This window comes from Lissotriton helveticus, chromosome 3_1 (assembly GCF_964261635.1).
Source record: "Lissotriton helveticus chromosome 3_1, aLisHel1.1, whole genome shotgun sequence".
NCBI classification, from domain to species: Eukaryota; Metazoa; Chordata; class Amphibia; order Caudata; family Salamandridae; genus Lissotriton; species Lissotriton helveticus.
This window is the reverse complement of record NC_136061.1, coordinates 1,774,854,148-1,774,870,197: the sequence shown is the minus strand read 5'-3', so window position 1 is coordinate 1,774,870,197 and position 16,050 is coordinate 1,774,854,148. Positions and strand designations below refer to the sequence as shown.

The 16,050-nt window shown below is 45.8% G+C and overlaps 1 protein-coding gene across 1 annotated transcript in view; it reads right to left on the bottom strand.

Annotated features, from left to right (window-relative positions):
• The window catches only part of LOC144825139 (uromodulin-like), a 130,497-nt gene extending 125,270 nt beyond the window's left edge, over nucleotides 1–5,227 (bottom strand). The window contains exon 1 of the mRNA XM_078684007.1: nucleotides 5,122–5,227. The gene's annotated coding sequence lies outside the window, so the exon portion shown is untranslated. The remainder of the gene's footprint in view (nucleotides 1–5,121) is intronic.
• Nucleotides 5,228–16,050: the final 10,823 nt, after the last annotated feature.

Below are 16,050 nucleotides of genomic sequence, written 5' to 3'. Positions count from 1 at the left end.
AGGGTCTCTGGGAGCTGTACTTGCTTGTTCACACAGAGATGTGTGAATGGAGGTTCCTTGAGGCCGCATAGCAAGGACCCTCTCATTGAGGACTCTGGTACTTGTTTGTGTCTGCTGCCATCTATTCTGATCTAGCGTGATAGTTCACTATAAGCATTGGAAGGTTAAACCTAATCAGTCTGGAATAAGCTAAATAAGGAAGCCTATAGTATGGGTGCAAGCTCATTTGAAATCACTGGGAGCGATTTAGCAAGAAAGACTTCAATATTGAACTCCCACCACACCAGTGAGTTTCACCTGGTTACAATGGCAGCAGAGTTAACTTGTCTCAGGAGTAAGATGCATATTGATAGACAATTACCTCTAATAGGAAACTTTATTCTGCTTCTTTGAGTGAAGCAGAGGGGAACTTGCTAGGTGCCTAGTCTAGAAGATCAAGTAAGTGGTTACGCCTTATAAGGACTGGCGATGGAGGAACCAGAAAACGTACATAACAGAGTAGAGAGATCCCATACTAAGCCACAAAGTGAATATCTGTTGTTAATGAGATAGAGTCAAATCATAGACTTGATTCTAGTGGAAACTGACAACATTTTGTTAACCCTCCAATAATTTAGAATTCACGTACCCCACTCCTTCTAGTGGCAATATATTCATTAAGTACATTTATTTTATGCCACTATTGTAGAGATTTGTGTTTCTGACTCACTGCACTGTAGTATTTGTGTTAGAGAGGATTGTCAGCAAATAATCATATAATTTAAAAGAAGCATAGAATTTTGATACAAGGAGATCTAAAAGTTAGGAGACCCAACTTTTAACATTTAGAGACCTATCTATTTTCCCCATTTTTTTAAATGTGACTTAGGCTGTGGAACAGTGGAATTTTTAGTGGGTATAAATACCACTGACATCGATGGATTAATAGGTTGACATGTTTCAGGCCTATATCTAGTGCCACCAAAGGACAGCAGGCTTTCTTCAGGACCGACTGTGTACGTAGAATCCCTACAAAATATAGTTGGTAGGTACCAACTCTTAGTAGTAGTTTACACAAACATTAATATAATGAAGCTTGCAAACATACAGACCATATTGGACTTTTTACTTTATTGGTCTATATCCTTTATTTAATAAGGCTTCATGAGGTAATGGGAGTGGGCGATCCTTGTAGTCACACTTTCATCAAGGAGCTTCATCCTCCCTATCATCTACTCCTCCAATGTAAAGATGGCAAAACTCACTTGTAATGTTGTATTAACATTTCTAATAAAATCTGTTGAAAACTAAATGTAACTTGATGATATTAATTTCTGGTGAATATTGCTCTTTTTATGTCATGCACATTTATTTAATATTATAATTAAATCTTGAACATTTGTGAGGTTTGGATTAAGATTAGATTTAGGGTTTCACATTTTCATTTAGTTTAGTGGAGATTTATTTAACAAATGTTAATATGATTATGTTTGAAATACAAATGAGGGTGAGGAATACTTTTATTTTGATTGAATGAGTATTAATATACTTATGTTTTAGCGTTAATGAGATTAGGGATGACTATGCGATTTAAGTTATTGGTTAGTATGAATGCTTTATGTGTATTAATGTTTGCCTTTTTTAATTTATGAACGTAAATGTAATTCAATTATTATTAGCATAGTTATCTTTAAATTATTTAAAGTCTGATCTAATATTAATGTAGTTATTGAATTCAGTTAATAATAACTAAACTACATATCTGTTAGCACTAGAGTAGAAGATATGGGGTTGAACTAAATGATATTTTAATTTTAGTGGTTAAAGAGAAGGGGTCGAGTGGATGGCAGCTGGAAATGATGGGTTTGAAGTAATGTCCGGATTTAAATTGAAATGAAGGCTAAGAACTAGTGGGATGCAGAAAATAATGGTGCCTCCTTTACAAAATGGACCCGCTTAGCTTAGGCCTGCTGTCAGGGGATCACGGGTGCAGATGATCTTCTGCCTCCTGCTAAAGGGCTTTTAAGTGGACACATTAAGAGGGAGTCAATAAAGGGTGCAGGCAGCTGCTCACAAGGTCAGTCCGGTGTGGCATAAATGGAGTTCAGATTGTTCGAATGGACAAAGCTCCCGCCACATGATAAATATCAGGAGCCTGTATCAACACCTGGTATTTCCTTAGGAGAGCAGTTGTAGTGCATCCCTTCAGATGGGAACATGGAGTGAAGAGGGCAGGAAGGATAAAAGGGTTTATTGGGGAAACGGCGGGAAGGTAGCAGGACCTGGTATGAGGGGTGTTTGTGCAACGCTCTTGATCTACCCTGTTGCTACCATACCAGGTACCCCGACCTGTTCTCCTGCAGACAAGAACATCCCAATGTGTGGAAGAATGGTGACAGGGCCGGACTGGCCGTAGGGGATATTGGGCATTTTCCCAGGAGGCTGGAAGGGTGATGGCCGAATTTGCAGCTGTGTGGGGCTGTTTTTTTTTTTTTTGTTACTGGAGGCTGGTTTTGATGTAGTGCTTCTATATCGGACTCTAGTAACGGAGCTGGTCTGTCAAAATTACCATGCCTGCTTTGGGTTCTCAATCCGGCCCTGAATGGTGTCTACGCCTACAAGTGTATGTTGGTTAGTCAATGGGCAAATACTGTTTTACATTGTTGTACAGAAAAACCTCTCGGATGTTTCTGTGTTTTGTATGCATGTATGAAACAGCCATGTACTATTGGGGCTGTGAACAGCGGGGTGCTCTTCTCGAGAGCTGTATCCAGCCTGCCTTCCGGTGTCTATGCATAAAGACATGCTGTTACGTTGTCTTCAGATAGAAGCTGATTCCAGGAATATTTACCAGGGCCTGTGTCTGACGCGGAAAGTCCCAACCTGTGAATTCCATCAAACACTTTTCTTTGTTTTTATTCCATTCCGCCTTTGCAGTAAAGTGAGATGACACACATGGCCTGAGCAAAATGAGGCAACTACATACATACAACCATAGCTGCTATGGGTCTTAGGTCCATGCGTGACTAGTAAGTCCAGTCCTGGTGTTTTTTTCTCAGAGATCTGTGACTTGTAGTCCTAGTTCTATACTGAGTTCAGTAAAACTACAGGTCCCAGAAGTCTAGGAAAAAGTCAACATTGACCAAACTAGTCACACACAGACCTGGGGAACTTGGCAGCTATGTATAACACAGACAGGAGTTAGATCCTTCACAAGCGAAAACCAGTATGGTAAAACCTAAGCACAGGATTGATAGCCATGGAGCCATTTGGTTTTTCACTAACAAGGTTTGACCCCTGTGATTCAGAGTCCGCTATTATTCATGTGCCATTCGAAGCATAGTCTCAAACATTCATTTTAAACTCATAATAGCAATAAGATGTAAATTCTACATATTTAAAATTATTAAAAGTAACTATAAATTTGGGTATTGGGCTGGAGAGTCTCGAAGGACACCATATTAGTCCTACTACATGTGTCTGTTGACCTGCATTGTAATAGATGCCAAGCGGCACTGCTCTGGATGGGGCTAGTAGCTGCTAAGAGATAGGTAACCAAGGAATGGTATCGTTGTGTGGTGGTGGGGGTAGGGGGTCACGGAGGAGGGGGGACCAGGGGCAAGCACTACATATGTTGATTCTAACAGGGGTCCAGTCCAGTGGTGATTATCAGATAATAATGTTAGAAAGCTGAACTCCATGTTTCACTGCTGTGATCATTGATATGTCTGGAACGCAAACAATAAAATGCCTTATAAAAAAAGGCGCTATTAATGTATGCCATTTTCGTCTGTATGAATATGATGTTTGTGACAGAAGCCATGTATTATTATCAGAAGGGCCACTGAAATGATGCGATTCTGCAGCTGCAGAGTTTTTGGCATGATTATGGATTTGCATTATTAATCCACCATCTGCTGCATGAATTACAAATTACAACCAAAACAATTTCGCTTCTAGCTCAAATAGATCAAAAGTTACTTAAAAAGGTTGTGCATGGGATGCGGCGAAGTGGCAGACCTTCTACACATGTTAACAGGTCACTGTTTAGTTGTTGACTCTTGAATTTAGGTTGTATACTGACGCTAAGGAGTTGAAACATGGGCCCAGACAGTAATATTGTGTGTTACCACGACAAAATAGTAATTAGCAAAATGATTACTGCCGCAGAAGATACCACATTACATAGCATCATTTATCTTTTCTTGTGAGGTAATTTAATCAACCCTGCCGCACAGCTGGATTCTCCATTGACACATAATTCCAGGTTCTTGAACCATACGTGGGATGCTCTGATGTAACTAGCAGCCTTGGGATAGTTTAAATCCAAGGTTACACTGTTACTAAAAGCCCAGTCTCTCGTGCAGGGACTTGGGGGCAGATTTGCAAGCCCTGTGCCCCACTTTTGCGTCATTTTTAACATGGGAAAGGTGACGTACGGATGGCGCAAGAGGCTTGTAAATGAGCCTCTTAGAGCTGTGCTTGCTGCAGTAGGTGACTATCTGGAAATGTTTGGAATGGAGAAGAGGTTGCCTTTGTAGAAGATAAGCAAGGTAGGCGGAAGTCCCTTTCAAAAAGTGTTCTCTCTGCAGCAGAAAAAACAAACCATTTTTGTCGCCAAGTTCCTGTTGCAGCTCCTCACAAATGCTTCCCAGCCAGGGGGTTCTTTCATGCCAGCATGCACTGCGTCCTGCGCAGGGGTGAGGGCTTTTCTTGGGTCACATGTCAGCCAGTGGTTACTGGGCAGTATGCTAAGGGGGCAGTGTTGTTTACCACTATTGCTGTAAAAGGGCAGGCACTGAGCGCCTGCTTTTCATTGATTCGCGAGAGGGAGCACCTGCACTTCTTTGAAGGGGGTTAATACTTTCAGTGGGAGAGTGCCAGCACTTCTCAGACCTCACACATCCATTTTGGAATACGCCACTGGGTAAGCAAGGGTTGTGCAATATGAGAAGAGGAGTCTTTTTAGAGTTGTGACCGTAGTTTAGTCTGGAAAAAAGCATAAAAACCCGCCATGGACGTTGGAGCCGAACGGGGCTATCTGGTTTTGACCAAAATGTGACAGCCATTGTAGTTTCTCAGAAACGTTCTGAATGGTACAGCGGATGCAGTTAAAAGTAAGAAGTAGTGCATTGTACTCACTCAGCACAGGAAGGACGCTGCGGAGATCTGCTCTCTCTCCTGTGTGTCTGTCTCTGGCCCCTCTGCCTGCCTTTTCGTTGTGTGTATCTGACTCTAAGACACGACGTCATATCCACCCTGGAGCGTCGGGCTGGGATCAGGTATTTCTGGTCGGCCCTGGGGATTGTGGGTGGTAGGAATTCATAGGGCGCGCCGGGGGGCAAAAGTGAATAGGTCAAACTTGTCCAATGCCTATCCACCAGATCACGCGCCACGAGGAGGCCAGGGGCGGGGCTTGTGACATACCTGCACGTGCTCCGTCACAGCTGGCAACGCCGGACGGGTCTCTCGCGCTCTCTCCCAGACAGGCCACCCCTCAGAGGTGTTCAAGTCCCTTCAAACCAGATAACGTGTAAGGAGGAGACCTGCACGAGGCTTGTGGGGTTAATTCAGGCCCAGGGGTGGGCCTGCCATCACAGCTGGCAGTTCCCTAACTGGCCTCTCCCTCTCTGGAAGTTAGGCCAACTCAGAGGCCCAAACAGACCTGGTTCACTTCTGGCTTTGGGGGACGCAGTTATTCCATTGTCAAATGGTAATTAATTAAAAAAATGTCTAAACCCAAGCCTCTTTCAGATTATTGCGGTGTCAAACAGTCCCTGTGACCCTCACTCTGGGTGTGCCGGCGGACGCCTCAGAGATAAAGGACGCCATCATCTCAGCCTTTGGGCGTTCTCAACATATCTGAGATACAGCACGTTGCCAACCACTACAGCCGCCAAGCAGAGCGGCCCACTGGTCTGACTCCACATCCTGGAGTGGGTGGGCTTTGCACCCCAGCGGAGTGACATTAGCAGGACCGCACTCACCTGTACTGGCAGTGAGCTGAGGGAGGGTGCACACTCGAGCCTGCTTGCTGCCAAATCAAAAGGATGCATTAAACTGACATCACTCATTTCTCCAGAACATCATCTAATTATATATGTCAGTTTCACATTTCCTGCCATGGACCTAGTGCTGTCGCCACTAGAAAAGACTGTGTGCCAGGCCCACTCAAGGAAGTCACCGGCATTCCCAAGCCTCAGTAACAGCTGGACTAACCTCCATTTTAGGTCAGGTTAGGTGAAGCTCTAACATCTGGAAGATGTGTTGTTACAAACATGTAACATATACATGGAGTGGGCTTTGGCTATGCTGCAGAGACCTAGTCTCTCTTACCTCATTCTATTAGCTCTTTGGATATGTCCTTTCGTCTTCCATTGCAATGCATGAGGGACTATTTTACACCTTTCACCTGCACTCGATCATGACTCATTCAATACTTCATTTAATCAGTGGTCGTAGTGGGGAATAAAAAGTAGGGGAACTGTGGGTGGAGAATCAAGGGGCGGGTATAACCGAAGATCGGATCAGTGGGCGGAGTCAGGGGTGTGGCTAGAAATTGCAAAACAAACCAATTTTTTGAACGTTTAGCATTTCACTGACCAGTTACAGCTTATAACGTTATTGAATTCAAACAATGGATAAACATGTTTATTTGAGGTTTAATTCAGGAAAAAGCAAATACTCTTAGGGAATACAGGGTTATGTAAAGCGTGCAAAATATAAGCAGGACCAATGGCATGGGGTGGTGATTGTCAAAATTCAGGACAAGGGGTCAAAATTCAGGATAGGAGGTCAAAATTCAGGACAAAAATTCAGGGCAACAGGTATGCTTTGCAGACACATCAGTGGATGTCATGCAATAGTATATAAATAAATAGACAAGGAACATAAGTACAAGTCCCTTCTCCTACCCCGTCACCGCTCCTTCCCTGTCATTTCCCCTGCCCCGTCACCACTCATGCCCGTTCACTGCTCCTGCCCGTTCACCGCTCCTGCCCGTTCACTGCTCCTACCCATTCACCACTCCTGCTCATGCCTAATCACTGCTCCTGCCCAATCACTGCTCCCGCCTAGTCACTTCTCCTGCCTCGTCACTTCTCCTGCCTCGTCACTTCTCCTGCCCCGTCACTTTTCCTTCCCTGTCACTTTTCCTGCCCGTCACTTTTTTCCTGCCCCGTCACTTCTCCTGCCCCGTCACATCTCCTGCCCGTCACCTCTCCTGCCCCGTCACCGCTCCTGTCCCGTCACCGCTCCTGCCCCGTCACCGCTCCTGCACCGTCCACCGCTCCTACCTATTCACCGCTCCTACCCATTCACCGCTCCTACCCATTCACTTCTCCTGCCCCTTCACTTCTCCTGCCCCGTCACTTTTCCTGCCCCATCACTTTCCCTGCCCCATCACTTTTTTCCTGCCCCGTCACTTCTCCTGCCCCGACATTTCTCCTGCCCCGTCACTTCTCCTGCCCGTCACCTCTGCTGCCCCGTCACCGCTCTTGCCCCGTCCACCGCTCCTACCCATTCACTTCTCATGCCCCGTCACTTCTCCTGCCCCGTCACTGCTCCTACCCCGTCACTGCTTCTACCCGGTCACTGCTCCTGCCCCGTCCACTGCTCCTGCCCCATCCACTGCTCCTGCCCCGTCCACTGCTCCTGCCCCGTCCACTGCCCCTTTCACCGCTCCTGCCCTGTTCACCGCTCCTACCCATTCACCGCTCTTACCCATTCACCGCTCCTACCCATTCAACGCTCCTGCCCCATCACTTCTTCTGCCCCGTCACTACTCCTGCCCCGTCACTACTCCTGCCCCGTCACTACTTCTGCCCTGTCACTTCTCCTGCCCCGTCACTTCTCCTGCCCCGTCACTTTTCCTGCCCCGTCACTTTTCCTGCCCTGCCACTGCTCCTGCCCTGTCACTTCTCCTGCCCCGTCACTTCTCCTGCCCCTTCACTTCTCCTGCCCTGTCACTTTTCCTGCCCGTCACTTTTCCTGCCCTGTCACTGCTCCGGCCCCGTCACGGCTCCTGCCCGTTCACCGCTCCTGCCGTTTACTGCTCCTGTCCGGTCAGCACTCCTGCCCGATCACCGTTCCTGCCCCGTTGACTGCTCCTGCCCCGTTGACTGCTCCTTCCCCGTTGACTGCTCCTGCCCCGTTGACTGCTCCTGCGCCGTTGACTGCTCCTGCGCCGTTGACTGCTCCTGCGCCGTTGACTGCTCCTGCCCCGTTCACTGCTGCTGCCCCGTTCACCTCTCCTGCCTCATCACCTCTCCTTTCATGTCGCCTCTCCTGTCCTGTCACTGCTCCTGACCCATCACCTCTCCTGCCCCGTCACTTTTCCTGCCCCGTCACTTCTCCTGCCCGTTACTTCTCCTGCCCGGTCACCTCTCCTGCCTCGTCACCTCTCCTGCCCCGTCACCTCTCCATCCCTGTTGCCTCTCCTGCCCTGTCACTTTTACTGCCCTGTCACTTCTCCTGCCCTGTCACTTCTCCTGCCCATTACTTCTCCTGCCCGGTCACCTCTCCCACCCTATCAACTCTCCTTTCCTGTCACCTCTTCTGTCCCTTCATTGCTCCTGCCCAGTTCACTCTGTGTATAACATTGACAAATTTCACATTGTGGCAAGTTCCCCACAGTACTCTGTCTGGGAAAAGCTCCTCTGTATTCACTAACTCAGCATGACATGCTAAAGGCAGAGGGCGGGCGCATTGTAATTCGAAAGGGGATAATCAGCCTCAATCGGAATGACAATGGGCCTGTCCTCAGTCTGTGAGAGCTCAGGGAGGGGCTGCTGCAGCCTCTGGAGTTCAACAGAGAAGTGCCAGCCGCCCCTGACTTTAAGCTGAAAGAAAAAGTTATCGTTTTTAAGTTGGACTATTCTTGCCGTTCCGGGATGTTTTTTTGAAAGAAAGAAGTAGGGGAACAAACTGAAATAATTTTTTTAAGTAGGGGCACCGACCCCCTCCACTTCTACCACTGCATTTAATGCATCCTATACACAAATCAAGGGTTTTTAAATTATTTTTAGAGTCTCGCCATTATTTTTAATGCTTTTGTCAGTGCTCGAATATGAGTCTAACCTTATGATGCCTGCATCTGTTCTTTCAAATGGAGATGTCCTCACCTCAAGATGGCCGCCTGAAGTGTTGATGCTGCATGTCTTCAGGTGCTCATTTACTTTTCAGTGCACACAGCTGCTGTCACCCTGCCACTAGGCATCTGCTGCTCATTTAGTTTTTCACTGCACCAAGCGGCTTAGCGTCATTCTGCTGCATAAGGGTGATGTGGAGTGAGGTTAATGGGGTGAACTGGAGTCGATTGTGGTATAATTGTATGGGGTAGATTGTGGTAGACTGGAGTGGAGTAGAGTGGAGTGGGGTCGATTTGAGTGGAGTGGGGTGAGATAGAATGGAGTGAAGATTGGAGCAGAGAAGAGTGGAGTGGGGAAGATTGTAGGAAACTCAAGTGGGGTAGACTGCGGTAAATAGGAATGCGGTGAAGTGGAGTGAGGTAGAGTGGAATGTGAGTGGAGGAGATTGGGGTGGAGAGGGGCAAAATGAAATTAAGTCAGGTAGATTGGAGTGGAGTGCTGTAGATTGGAGTGGAGTGTTGCAGATTGGAGTAGAGAGCGGTAGATTGGGGTGCAATGGTTTGGATTGGGTTAGATTGGAGTGGGATAGAGTGGTGTAGGGTAGATTTGAGAATAGTAGGTTGGAGTGGGGTAGATTAGAGCAGATTGTAGTGGAGTGGGATCAATTTGAGCGGAATAGGATAGATTTGAGTGGAGTGCAGTAGATTGGGGTAGAGTGGAGTAAGGTAGAGGGGGTGAAGTGGGGTAGACTGGGGTAGAGGTGAGTGTGGTAGATTGGGGTAGAGTGGATCGGGCAGATTGTGTGGATTGGAGTGGAGGGGTGAGGTAGATTGAGGTGAAGTGGAATGTGGTGGATAGGGATGGAGTGGGGTAGATTGGAGTGGAGTGGTGCAGACTGGGGTGGAGTGGTTTGGATTGGATTAGATTGGAGTGGGACACAGTGGAATGGAGTAGGGTTGATTTGAGAAGGGTAGGTTAGAGTGGGGTAGATTGTAGTGGAGTGGGGTCAATTTGAGCAGAATAGGATATATATGAGTGGAGTGCAGTAGATTGGAGTGGGATAGAGGGTGTTGAAGTGGGGTAGATTTGGGTAGAGTTGAGTGTGGTAGATTGGGGTAAATTGGGGTAGAGTGGAGCGGGCAGATTGTGTGAATTGGAGGGGGTAGATTGGAGTGGAGGGGTGGAGTAGGTAGGGGTGAAGTGGAATGGGGTGAATAGGTGTGATATGGGGTAGGTTGTGATATACTGGAATGGGGTAGATTGTGGTAGACAGGAGTGGAGTGATTGGGGTAGAGTGCAATGTGGTAGATTGGATTTGATAGATTGGAGTGGAGTGGGATAGATTGGAGTGGAGTAGAGATTGGAGTGGAGTGGGGAAGATTGTAGGAAACTAGAATGGAGTAGACTGGTAAATAGGAGTGCGGTGAAGTGGAGTTGGGTAGAGTGGAGTAGATTGGAGTGTAGTGGTGCAGATTGGAATGGGTTGGATTGAGTTAGATTGGAGTGGGATAGAGTGGAATCGAGTAAGGTAGATTTGAGTAGGGTAGGTTGGAGTCTGACAACTGGAGTGGATTGTAGTGTAGTGGGGTCGTTTTAAGCTGAGTAGGGTACATTTGAGTAGAGTGCAGTAGATTGGGGTAGAGTGGAGTGGGGTTGCTTGGATTAGGGTGAGTGGAATGGGGTAGATGAGAGTAGAGTGATGTGATGTAGATGGTACTGGAGTGGGGTAGATTGGATTGGGGTAGAGTGTAGTGGGGTATTTTGGGGTAAACCGGAGAGGGGTAGATTGGGTAAAGTGAGGTAGATTGGGTGGATTGGAGTAGGGTGGATTTGAGTGGGACAACTGGAGTGGATTGTAGTGTAGTGGGGTCGTTTTGAGAGGAGTGGGGTAAATTTGAGTAGAGTGCAGTAGATTGAGGTAGAGTGGGGTGGGGTAGATTGGCTTAGGGTGAGTGGAATGGGGTAGACGAGAGTAGAGTGATGTGATGTAGATGGTACTGGAGTGGGGTAGATTGGAGTGGTATGGATTGGGGTAGAATGTAGTGGGGTAGTTTGGGGTGAGTGGGGTAGTTTGGGTAAAGTGAGGTAGATTGGGTGGATTGGAGTAGGGTGGATTTGAGATAGATTGGATTGGAGTTGGGTAGACTGGAGTGGAGTGGGGTAGATTGTGGTAGATTGGAGTGGTTTAGAGTGGGGTAGATTGGAATGGAGTGGAATGGAGTCAAGTCTCGACATATCTGCTTGCCCAGGCTATGGGGAGTCATTTTATTAGAGCATCATATTCTATCAGAGCAAGCTATATATTTTCTTAGAGTGAGCAATATTTAGGGCCTACTCACCCCTTCTTTAACCCGTTGACCGCGGCGCGAATTCCACCGCGGTGCGGGTGATTTATGACTGGGCGTGGTTCAGGCGGCCCCCGGCTGTCCTCCACACACGCCCACCGTGACGTCGGACGGCCGGGGGCTGTGCGACTCACGCAATGGGTTAAGCTGACAAACAGGTGTCCTGTTCACTCACAAAGTGAAGGAGCATTGAAGATGCCTTTAAATCTTGCTTTTATCTTGTCACATTTATTCTGTGTTCAGAGACAGAGGTCAAAAGTCAGTTTACATCTACAATTACTTTTCTTTTTCTGGCTGAAAAGTTGGAGGGTTGTCTAAAGTGAACTGTCTGACAAACTTACTGTACAAAAAGTGTGAAATAAAATGCTGTAGAATGTCCCTACATGCATCAGCACGGCAAGCCTAGACACGCCACAATTGAATTATCACAGCGGGAAGCTGAAAAGCTGATGAATGCATATGGCAATGTCCCAAGTCAAACTTGCCACTGCAAGATCCCAGTTATCCTTGACACTAGCAGGGCCTCGGTCTCCACTCGCCCTCCCATTCTGCCTGGCCAAATAACTACCATCCAAAACAGTCAACCTGGTCCAAGATCTTTACCCATGCTATGCTGCACGCTATTAAACTGTTGGTCAGCAGTCAGGCCTGCCACTGACATAGCGGAAACCATCCTTCGACACAAAGATGACATCTGCTTTTGAACAGAAACCTGGTTGAATGACCACTCATCCCCTTTTCTTGACTCCTCGCCCCACCATGCTTCTCAGTCACTTGTAGTGACTGCAAGGATCGCATGGGTGGTGGTTTAGCCATCATACACAAAAACGATCTTTACTAACCTCCCTTTCACATTACCAAATACCCTACCTCTGAATATTTGGGAGTTCAGCTCTCTTCAAAAGGCCCCAACCCTATCAAATGTCATGCATCTATCACCCTCCAGGAGAAAACTCCTTAGGGACTTAACAGATCTAATACCTCAAAACTCCCTAAAAGGCAGCACAGACATTATACTAGGAGATTTAAACTAGCACTTGAACAAGGCTGAAGATCCAGTAGCACAAGCCCTAGCCACCCTCCTGGAAGTGAACAATCTCACCCAACACTGCAATAAACAAACTCACAATAAGGGTTCTACCCTTATTGTGAGTTGCATCAAACAAAAACAGAATTGACCAAAAACACTACTACTCAGATTTGAGGCGCTGGGAGCCCCTTACACTCCTGGGCCCCAATGCAATTGCAGCTGCTGCCCTAATGATAGCCTATTTCTAAGGGTCACATCTATCTCCTCTTCTTCTTTCACTCCTTTCACACCATGCTGGACCATCACTTTAATATTGAAACCGGCTCCGTGTCCCTTTCCAAAAAGAAATGAGCTCCTGCTTTTTGCCCCTATATTGTGGAAAGGGTGCCCACTGCTGTAATTCTAGCAAGAACAATGACCACCCATGACCCCTTTTTAAAGTAAGACATTCATAATTGTGATGCAATGGGTCCCTTAGACACCTGGGCCCCAGTGCCACTGCACCTGCTTCACTAATGACAGCTGCTGCCATGTGAAGCAAGCTGTCTCGCCTTTTGCTCTCACTCCGATCTCTCTGATGCCCTAACCAAGGTTTCTTCTATGCTTCAACTTTGGTCTCTCTAGGCCATTGCTCCAAGGCCCAAAGCAACAGTGGTACAAAAAGTATGCACTGGTCCCCACATACAGGAAATAAAGAATAATAAAACAACCACAATTCTGCAGCACCAATGGTATCTATAGCTTTTCGAAGCAGGCCGTCTATTCTGTCCAGTCTCCAAAGCAAGCACATAGCAGGCTTTCTGATGCTTTGTGTTTAAAAAAAATATAGCTCCCACCCAGATGCATGTTCCCTGCGCAGCACACTGGTCCCTAATGCTAACAAGGAAAATGCCCCTTCACACCTCTTTTCAAAGTATGGTAGGGTGGAGGGGCTCCTGTAATATGGAGAGGAGTAGACAGTTTAAGAAAAAACTGAGGGTGTAAGTTTGGTGCTGCCTTCTGGCCCTCCCTGTACTTACCTTAACTTCAAGAGTTCAACACCTGAGTTTGCTTTACTCACCTGTGAGCATTGCAGCTTCATTCTTCCCCAGTCTCCATTGGTTAACATAGGGCACCTGACTCCGAATTTGACCTCTGCACTCGACAGCCCATGTGCTGCTGGCGGTGCATTCTTGGTACCAATTTGAACCTTGTCTGGTGTTGACTTTTAACCCTAAAGACTGGATCTGTAAGTTGCGTACTTACCTGAAAAACTGCATTCTTGTTTTCCTCCATAGGTAAACATTGCACAGCCTAAAATTGCAGTGTCCACTTTTCAAAGTGTAAAGTATTTTTCCTGAAAAAAATACTTGCCTTTTTGAGAACATCTTGATCTTAAAAATAAATCTTGAAAGAAGGGTATTTTTCCAAATTTGGTGTGGATCTCCTTTTTGAGTTGTGTGCCATTTATTAATCACCGTGTGCATAACAAATGTCTTACACTTCTCTGTGCTAGGCCTGAAGCTGCTCACCCACACTACCACAAATAGAGCACTTTGGGTTTCAATTGAGTCCTGTACACTCCTGGGGAATCTCTGACTCTGTGCATGATATAACCACTTAGTGGTATACCATATACAGAGCCAGCTTCCTACAGTGGGAAATATTTATTGTTTTTGAGAGGTAATATAAAGATGGCGTCAGTGGAGGTTTGTAGCTTGTCCTTTTAATGGACACTTAAAAAATGTTTGCACTAGATACAGTCTGATTACTTATTACAAAGTGTACATTTTAAAAACACTTGTTTTATCTTAAGCACTACATTTTGTGGCAACCTAAACTATACTGTGTAATACAATTTTAAAATAATAACATTCACAGTGCTTTTGGTCACAGTCTCAGACCTTGCAGCACTATAAATAAACACGTCACTAGTCCTCACTGCACCAATCAGAACTTAATTCTGTGACTCTGGTCTCACACACACACAGGCATCCAGAGTGATCACTTTAACCAAATGAGGTTTTATAACTTAAATGTGTACATTTTTCCACGGTTAAATTGGCATTTATTTTTCATTTAAGGTGCATGTATGTTATTTCAAATGCTGCTAAATGAAGGTGAAAACAACAACAAATCGCAGAGTATTATTTTCTCCTTAGGCACCTTTTTGACCCCTTTTCCACACTCACTGACTCTGTCCGCATGGCACTCAGTATTAAAGTCCCCACACTTTTTCTTTGGAGTTCAACGGCAGCATGTGAATGAAGACAGCCTGGAAACGTGCCAGTGGCACTTCCAGGCTATCTTCATTCACAGGTAAATGCAGATATTCGTGAATCCCCCGCCCCCGGAATACAGCCATGGGCCCCCCAGGGGGCGTGCCCCACAGTTTGAAGACCTCTGTAGTTTTATTGCTAATACAGTGCTTAATTTGTAAAAGAGTAGATGCCAGGGCCCAAAGTTTCTCATAAGGGCTGTGGCCAATACAAACACAGGTTGCTAAGTCTTGATTCACCTCATGGGTCTTTATTCCACCACCTGACCCTCATGGCCTCTTTATCTAACTCTGTTAGGTTCATGCTTTCTCCCTTTGTTGCAGTTTTGCCATCATTCTCTTCCCCCTTTGAGTGTTTTTGCACTCTCTTGCTCTGGAAAAACTCTGATGAAGAAAAAAGTTCTGGTCCCCAAAAATGCAGAGGAACTACAGTGGCAACCACTGGCTCACACTATGCACGAGCCTCATCAGAGTAGTAACGCCTTTATAATTACTCATACCATATATGAACATAAAAGCAAGAAATACATCAAGTTAATAAAAAAACAATGCAACTCACACAGTAACACAAGTAGCACAAAATATACAACAAACACTTCAAGGAAAGAAAAACTTTGTATACGTAAGATAAAAACAATGCAGACCTCAACAGAAACATGCTGCAAAACACTTAATTGCAAAAGCTCTATAGACTTCAAACAACAAATAAACTGCAACACCTAAAAGAACCAAATCTTTCAAATGAAAAGGTTGTCTGGGGAGGAAGATGCTTTGACAAAGGGCTTACCAGAAGCAAGAGATGATGTTGGTTGCTTGTGCTGCAATCTGAGCAAAAGGATGTCAACACTGAATTACTTCTTGACACATGAAGATGCACATAGATCAGTTAGAAATAGTACATTCAGAGGGCGTAGCTTAGCCCCCACTGAAGATAACAGCAGGCTAACAGAGCTCCTTCCAGCTATGATGTATTTCTCATCACATACCTACAATTTTGTCACCAGTTAATTTCCACATGAAGCAGAATACTTTTGGAACACAACTGCATTCACAGGTGACAGCTTAATGGACTCTTTATCATCTTTACTGAGAGGATTTCTTTCCTGTTTGAAGCTCCAGCAGTGTTTATTAAACTGAGAACAGCTTTGGTACTAATGGCATAACCATTTGACCTTGCATCCCTCATACATTGCTCTGCTGTTCTGTGTGCTGGGAAGTTTAATTTTCAAAAATGTATCTCTTCAAGTCAGCATTTCTATTTTCTGAAGCACTGCAATAGACTGCCGTTGGAAGTTTCATTTTCAGCAATTTATCTATTAAAGTCAGTATTTCTATTTTCGGAAGCATTGC